Raw genomic sequence first — 8,658 nt, forward strand, 5'->3', positions numbered from 1 at the left:
GAGAGACATTAAATAAATTGGGTCAAAATAATTTAATCCACCTCTCACACAATTTCAACTTCTGGGGCAGATTAGAAGTTTCACAATTCAGCAGGCCTGAATTCATTCATTGTTATATGGGATTTTATGTTATTACATGGCATCTGGTCCAGGGTCAGGACATTTCTTAATTGCACATTATATACAGGATTCAGCCTTAGACCAAAGAGTAATTCAGGACTCTTTCCTCTCACTTCATCACTGTGATATTTCTGGAAGAAATATGTCTGGAATAAGTGTAAAACATGGGCTAGACGGGGCAGAGAGTGGCATGCCTTGTCATTATTTGGGGTGTAAAGAATGAGACTAAAGAAAAGAGAACTGAGAAAAATCCATCAGGTTTAGAAAAAGATACGTTTGTTTACTTTTTGAAGAAAGGATAGGAAATCTTGGAGGACAAAAATAAGGACACATTCCATATTCCTCAAAGAGCTTTAGGGACTTTTTCTCCAAGTTTTGTAATGCACAAAGAAAAGCACTCAAGTATTTCTCCAGAGCACTTATCTCTCAGATCCAGCCTCCCAAGTCCTATTGGAAATTAAGTGCAAGCAAACAGACTACCCAAGTTACTGCCAGATCAACAGGTTACTGATCGATATCCTATCTTTCAAATCATCTTAAGGTCAGCAGACAACAATTCTCCATGAACTTTCGGTTACAAAGAAATAGAAAGGAATTCCTTTTTTCCCCCTAATATTTATTTCCAATAATTCATCTTCCTTCAGATTACCTGGAAATCAGACCGTTACAATTATTCTAAATTGGGCATCAGTGCAGGCACATTGTTCTTTGTATGAGATGATCTCAGAATCCTGCAAGGATATGACTTCTGTACCAGCTGATCCTGAATCTACATGAATTGAGGATGGGACAGTGGATGCTACTTAAAAATTACTAGGGTTGGGGTGGAGGAATAAATTAGGAGGTTGGGATTAACATATACACAGTGCTATATATAAAACAGATAACCAACAAGGACCTACAGTATAGCACAGGGCACTATATTCAATATCCTGTGATAAACCATAATGGAAAAGAATATAAAAAAGAATGTATACATATGTGTAACTGAATTCCTGTGCTGTACAGCAGAAACTAACACAACATTGTAAATCAACTGTACTTCAATTTAAAGAATTAATTAATTTTAAAAAATTACTAGAGGTAACGGCTGGCATGAGTGAGTCTCACCATCTTCTGCAATGGTGTTAAAATAAAAGAATGTTAATCATACCAAGGAAAAGCCTACTTTAAAAAACATAAAAAGATATGCCATCGCTGTGCATTGTGGGAGCCAGCAATTTGGCAAGCACATGCTGTACACGCTGCTTCTTTTCCCAGACACCTTACACCTGCTGCTGCCCATTTGTTCTTACTGTAAAGGCCCTGGTGGTCTTGAACACCTTCTCCACTCACTACCCTCATCTGCTAAAAAACACAACTCTCAGATGGTTAAGAAGATACATCTACTCATGGATGGCTACCGGTTGTGAAAAAAGAAGATGCCACGAAATTATAAATTAGTTTTTAAACGCCCAAGACTGGACCTAGAATCTGTACCCTACATTTATTAACGCCGACAAGTGAAATCACAAAAATATATAAAAGAGCATATGCCCTGACATTTGCTTTACCTCGGTCTGTTCAAGTGGGTGGAAAGGAACCCAGGCAACCAGAGGTCTGTGAAACTTTAAGTAGATTGCTCAAACAATACTTTGCCATGTGTGTAGGAGAAGCTGGGCAGAGAGGATGCAAATTAAAATTTTTGTCACCTGGAACTTGAGAGGTTCCCAAAAAGCACATCAATGACTCATAAAGGGGATAGCAATAGTTATTAATAGTAGCAGAATCAATCTATAAAGAAGATGATCTAACCAAAGAGAAAAGCAGTTCTTTTGAAAAAGCCTTTTCGATGGAGAGAATGGTGAGTATAAAATAAACCTCTTCATCAAATGGGCATGGGCCAAGGCACTTGTGCAAGGCACAGTGCAGCTTTCCTCTCTGGCATTTTTCACACTTGTGAATCTGTGACAGCTAAGTAAAAATCAGGAAAAAATCAACTTCCCCCATAGTTGCCTATAAAACCAAAATGAATAATATAGGCCTCATGATTGTGTCATAACACATGAAGAGCCTGGCAGTTTACTGTACATTTTGCTATTGGTGTTTAATGTACAGTTTCTCCTAACCAGAGACTAATTACCATTTATATTGGGTTATACATCTATAATACAGAGAATAAGCCACTAAGATTCAGTCTCACTTTTACTACTTTATGAGCTGTGTGACCTTCATCTGAACTTATCTAAGCCTCATTTTCTTTACCTGAACACAGATATAAGAATAATAGCATGCCTCTTACCTTGAAGGATCGAATTAAATCTATGCGTATCTCCAGCTAGTCCTGCCATTTTTTTTGCTCTGAATGGGGTCATATTTATTTTTAGGCCAAAATTACCATGATTCTGAGACCCTACCTGCCTATGTGAGAAGTCAGCACCTCTCAAAGATAACATCAATTATTTCTGAGAGTCTAGAAAAGGGCCTTTATCAACTGCAGTCATTCTCCCCCTCCTCTGCTGCGCCCACTTACCATCCCGCTGCCCAAGTCCTGCTGGGAGAAGGGAGGCTTACCACTGCAGAACAAGGCACTTGCGAGAACACTTTTGTTCTGTGCCAAGTCAGCTGCCTAGTGATGCTTGTGAAGCTGCTAGTCCTCAACTTGCTAAAGCAGGGCCTGATTCCCTGCAGAGCCAGGAAACAGGGTCCTCTTGCCAACTCTGTGATACACCTTACACCCAGGCCATAAGCAGCCCCACCAGCTAGAGGGCCACCTCTTCCTGGAATCTCAGAGTCTCCCAAACTTGCCCTCTCCTTCCATATGGGATCTCTCAGTCCATGGAACTCCAGAGAGAAGACATCCCTTGTCATCCCTTCCAACCATCTGTCTCCTCCCATATCTCACCTCAAACAAAACCTCTATAACGTTTTTCCAGTTTCCAGACACAAAGCCCGAAGCAAATAAATGAATGCAAACAAACACTCGTGATAATTGCAAGGTGGGTGGGATATACAAACACAGCTCAATCAACCAAAATACCTGTTTGTGTGCATCCATTTATCCAACAAATATTTCATTGAACCAGTTTATTGAACTAGCTGGATTTGTAGTGAGAAATCAAAAGACAATACTATTTGTCTCATAAAGTAGCTTTCAAATCCACTCTTTTGGATAACCCTTTCTTCCCCTGAATAATACCTCAGAAAAGCCCCATAGTCTTTTCTGGTTGTATTCAGGTTTTGACAGCTGCATTATTAAATATTGAACATTCTATCCCAATCAAAGTTAAAACTGTAATCTCTTGGTCAGGTTAAAGCTTCTCTTCATCCCCCAGCTGTTCTCTCAGCCTTAGAAACCTGTTGTGTGCTCTGTCCTTCACCCTCCTTGTTCCATATTCTCTGTACTCTCTTCTGACAGGGAGAAAGGATGAACAAAAAGAAAATAAGAGCCTTGTTTTGTTTCTAAAAAGTTTTTTAAAGATAAGCTATTTATTTTTTTTTAACATTTTTACATATATATAGACAAATTGCTAAGATAATAGAGTTCCCATGTACCCACTCCCCAGTTTCCACTCTCATTAACATCTTACATTCATGTATCACATTCGTTATAATTCATGGACCAATATTGATGGATTGTTATTATCGAAAGTGTATACTTTATTCAGACTTCCTTAGATTTTCCCTAATGTCTTTCTTAGTTCTTAACCAGAACCCCATCCAAGATACTTTATTCCATTTAGGCATCCCATCTCCTTAGGCTCCTCTGGCCTAAGACACTGTCTCAGACTTTCCCAGTTTTTGGTGACCTGTTTCAGGGAAGACTGGTCAGCTGTTTTGTAGAGTGGCTCTCAATTGGGATTTGTCCCATTTTTTCCCCACATGATTAGACTGGGATTGGGAGGAAGTCCACAAAGGTGAAGTGCCATTTTCATCATGTCACATCATGGATACATATTACCAGCATGACATATGACTGTTGATGTTGACCTTGGTCACCTGGATAAGGTAACTTTTTGCCCGTTTTCTCTACTGTAAATTTGCTCTTCTTTCCCCCTTTTCATACTGTAGTTTTTGGAAGAAAGTCACTATGTGCAGACCACACTGAAGGAATGAGAGTTATACTTCACCTCCTTGAAGGCAGAGCATCTACGTAAATTATTTGCAATCCTTCTACGTGACAGATTTATCTATCCTCCCGCATTTATTTATTTATTCAATTATTTCTTTGTATCTGTGTGAACTCATGGGTGTTTATTTTATACGCTGAGTTATAATCCAATGCTACTTTATTTTGTCATTCAAATTATTCCAGCTTCAGCCAGAAGGAGAGTTCTTTCAGTTGGCCCGAGTCCCTTTGATATATTCCCAGCATTGTGTGTGTGTTTGGGCAGGGCCATGGGGGGGTGGTTGTTTCTGTTATTGTTGTGTGTTGTTATTGTTGTATGTTGTTATTGTTGTGTGTTGTTATTGTTAGCACTTTCTTACTTTCTGGCAGAATGAGAAATTCCAGGCCTGTTTGATGTATTCACTGTCCTAGCCCTAGACTCAACCGTTTCCCCAAAGAGCCTTGGTTTCTTTTATTGAAGAATGGTATTAGAAACCAAGATCTTCAGTGTTTTTGTTTGTTTGTTTTGTTTTTTGCAGTACGCAGGCCTCTCACTGATGTGGCCTCTCCCGTTGCGGAGCACAGGCTCCGGATGCGCAGGCTCAGTGGCCATGGCTCACGGGCCCAGCCGCTCTGCGGCATGTGGGATCTTCCCGGACCGGGCCACGAACCCGTGTCCCCTGCATCGGCAGGCGGACTCTCAACCACTGTGCCACCAGGGAAGCCCAAGATCTTCAGTTTTGTTTTTCCTCATTCTTTTAAGTAACTACACATCATCTGCTTTACGGATATACCATACTAATAAATTTAACTAGTCACTGGTGGGTGTACATTTAGGATTTCCCCAATCAGAATCTGCACCCTAGTTCTAACCTGCAACATAAGGAGAAAAATATTAATATACCCACGCACTTCAAGCATTGTAAACAATGTTGGAAAGTAAAGCAATCGCCAGTGTTTGCTATGACATGGAAGTAACCCTGCACTGGATGATTCCCAGGAGTATAGATCTTTTTCCTTCTGTTGGATTATTTCATGAGGTAAATATTTAGAAGTGTGTTTGTTCACTGGGACGAAGTGAAGAACATTTTTATAGTGTTTGATATGTGTTGCCATTTTGCATTTTAAAAAGTTTGTATCAATGTCCAGTGCTAACAGCAATAACACACTAGCTAATGTTTTTCAAATGTTTATTTTGTACCTGTTACTATTATAAGTGCCTTATTTCTATCAACTCATTTGTCTCACAAAAACCCTAAAATATGGATATTATTATTATCATCATTTAATCAGATCAGAAAACTGAGAAACAGAGAAAAAGTAATTTGCCCAAAGTTACATGATGAGTAAGAAGCAGAGCTGGATTTGAATCCAGTCAGTCTAACTTAAGAACTGGGGCACTTCATTATTGCCTCATATTGACTAATTCCATATGTTATACCACTTAGATATTAGAATTCTGGCAGGAAAAAAAGGGACGTATACATAGCATAAAATACTACCTTAAGATTGTTTTGTTTTGATTTATTTGACTCTTAGCTACAATGACTTTCCCATGTTTTTGTTGCTATTGTCATTATTTTGCTTTATTTGTATTTCCCTTTAAGTAAAATGCCTATTTAGGTATATTTTTGCAGTTATTAGCGGAACTTACATTTTAAGTTAGAGTGTGTGAGGTTTGTCACATTACCTAAGTTTTAGTGATAGAGAGATAGATATTGAGTCTTTACTCTCTTGATGTTTTTCCTCTCTCTGCCTATTTCTTTCTGATTCTTGCTCTTGGATGAAGCTGGCCCCTGGGTAGCTCCAACAAATAGTCTTGCTCAATAGGCATCTTCTTGCTAACAGGTTCTATCGCTACAAACTAATGTATCGGGACAGAAGTCCCTGAGATGGTGAACTTTTTCTAATCTCCCTTCTTCAGATACACTCTTCCTCCAAAGTGTCCACTGTGGGGCAGAAATGTCAGAGGTTAGTCAAAGTGATTTTTTTATTATGGCATGATGGAATCTCAAGGTACAAAATGTATATAGTCAAACTATACTTAATGTCATTGTAAAATGTATTAACCAAATTTGGATATTTTGAGAGGGAAAATGGGAGTTCTAGGACAGCAGACATAAACAAAACTGTCTTGAATAAATCTGGACATACAGTCATCCTAACCATGGTAAACAATCAACCTGGCAATGTACAAGCTATTAGACAGTCATTTGAGGGAGCTATTTCCTTTCACTCTTCACATTAGCAGATTCCCCTCTACTGGTCATGTAGCATCACTTTCCTTGTAAATCCACCTTCCTCCTTATGAAAGGCTGAGATGGAGTCTTTTTTTTTTTTTCCCAAAAATGGCCACAAGAATTACTCCCATGATCACTGACCATGTGACTCTACCACTTATTCCACTAAGAAGTAGAATTTATTTTCCCTCCCCTCGAATTTGAACTGGTCTTTTGACTTACCTTGACCAGTAATAACATGTGGAGGAAGTGATTTTATATGATGAAGAGGGCCTAGACCTCAAGAGACTTGGCAGTGTAAGCAGCTTTTTGCAGGCAGCAGCTCTCTGTAGGAGACCCCTTTTGTCTTGTCACTTTAAGCAAAGCTATATTGTAACTAACTGTTAAATCAGGAACACTCTTGTTCTACTCATCTCCAGCCCAAGCACAACTTTCAAATCTTTTGATCATACAATACCTTGCCTAACCTGTTGATTCTTTCCTTAGATCAAAGAAGTAGAAATAAAGAGTAAGTAGTTAACAGATGACCAGGTCTTTTGCTCACTTTCCCCTTCAGTAACCTTGTGAACAGGCTGGGTGAATGAGACAGCATCTAAAGAAAGATCACAAGAAGTTGACAAGTCTGCACACAAAGCCTGCACACAGTTGGGGGCAATGACTCTGACCCCCTATCTCAATGATTAACTGAGATTACTTCCCCTTTTTCTCTCTAAAAACTTTCATGGCTGAGCAGAATCTTTGGAGCTGGTTCTGGGACCTGAGTCCGCCTTCTCCCCAGGTTGCCGCTTCCTGAACAAAGCAACATTTCCATTCCTACCAGCACGTGTCTCTGGAGTATTGAGTTTTCGAGTGGCAAGCAGCTGAACCTGAGTTCAGTAACAGCAGCTTTTTCCTTTGCCCTTTTAGAATCATGCACTGAGACCACATTCATGTGAGGAAGCTTAGAATGAAAGCTCCAGCAACAGGGTTAATCCCCCCCTGGCAGAGGTCAGCCCCCTCAATCTACACCCTGAATGACTGAGCCCAGGAAAGACCAGCAGAAATACCATCTGGAAAACCCAAAGAATTGTGACGAATAACGAATCACCTTTTGTTTTAAGCCAGTAAGTTTGGGGTTGGTTTCTTATACAATGAAGGAAAACTGTAAGAAATGCTTAAAATAAATTAGTTTTCTCTCTACAGTTCTTTAGACACTTGTAGTTTAATAACTACAATAAAGCCAACTGGGATTTATCCAAGGCACCAAGTTTTAAAGACTGTGAAGGTTTTAAAACCACCGCAATCTGGCCTCTCTGCTACCAACTGAAGCAGCCAGCTTGCCCCTGTCAGCTCTTCGGTGTAAAGTGGAAACCAGTAAAGCAGGGACTTAGTTTGCACCAAGTCAGGGACCACTCTCACATCTCTAGGGGATTCACACTGTCCAGCTTAAAGGGCATTATTTTTTGCTTTTGGTTCTGTCCTCCAAAATTAATGTCACCTCAGTTACCCTCAAACAAGCAACACCTTTTACAGCCTGGGCTCCAGAGGCACTGTTCATTCATTAAAAGCTTCTATTATGATGAACTGAATATTGAGCTGGATGAATTACATCCTGTCATCCGACCCTCACAGCATCAACATGTACGTGACACCAGGGAGAAAAAATTCCTCGCTCTGGTTTCCCCCAAATAGATCAGGACTCCAATTAAAGGACTACCTTATACCAAAACTTGTGGAATTTCCTGCTTATTTATGCCTACCTTAATACCCAAATTAAGAGGGTTGCAATTTCTGGAAAGGGCCTTTCTACATACCCTGCAGATTCCATGATTCCGTACATGGAGAACCATGTAAGTCAACAGTGCCAACATTTACTGGCTTAGATGAGGCTAATGTCAGTTCTTAAACTTTTCACAATAACTTTTACAGGCTTTTCAGATAATGTCAGATGAAAAAATAATTGAGATAAATGTGCAAATTTAGATGACGTGAATCTGGGTAATTTTTCACGTGAATGACTCCTTGAGCCCCTCAGAACTCCCCTTTATCCTAAAAACTAAATAATCCCCTCTGAGATAGGATTAAATTCTGGAAGGTGACTGTCAGCAGGTTTCAAAAGCAGACTTGCTGCTATACAAATCCCTTTATCTGTAAGCATCTTTCCTTTGGGGAAACTCAATGAATATCATGATAAGTGTCATTTAAGAATCATTAACAGGGCTTCCCTGGTGG

This window comes from Mesoplodon densirostris, chromosome 1, assembly GCF_025265405.1.
Source record: "Mesoplodon densirostris isolate mMesDen1 chromosome 1, mMesDen1 primary haplotype, whole genome shotgun sequence".
Classification (NCBI taxonomy): Eukaryota; Metazoa; Chordata; class Mammalia; order Artiodactyla; family Ziphiidae; genus Mesoplodon; species Mesoplodon densirostris.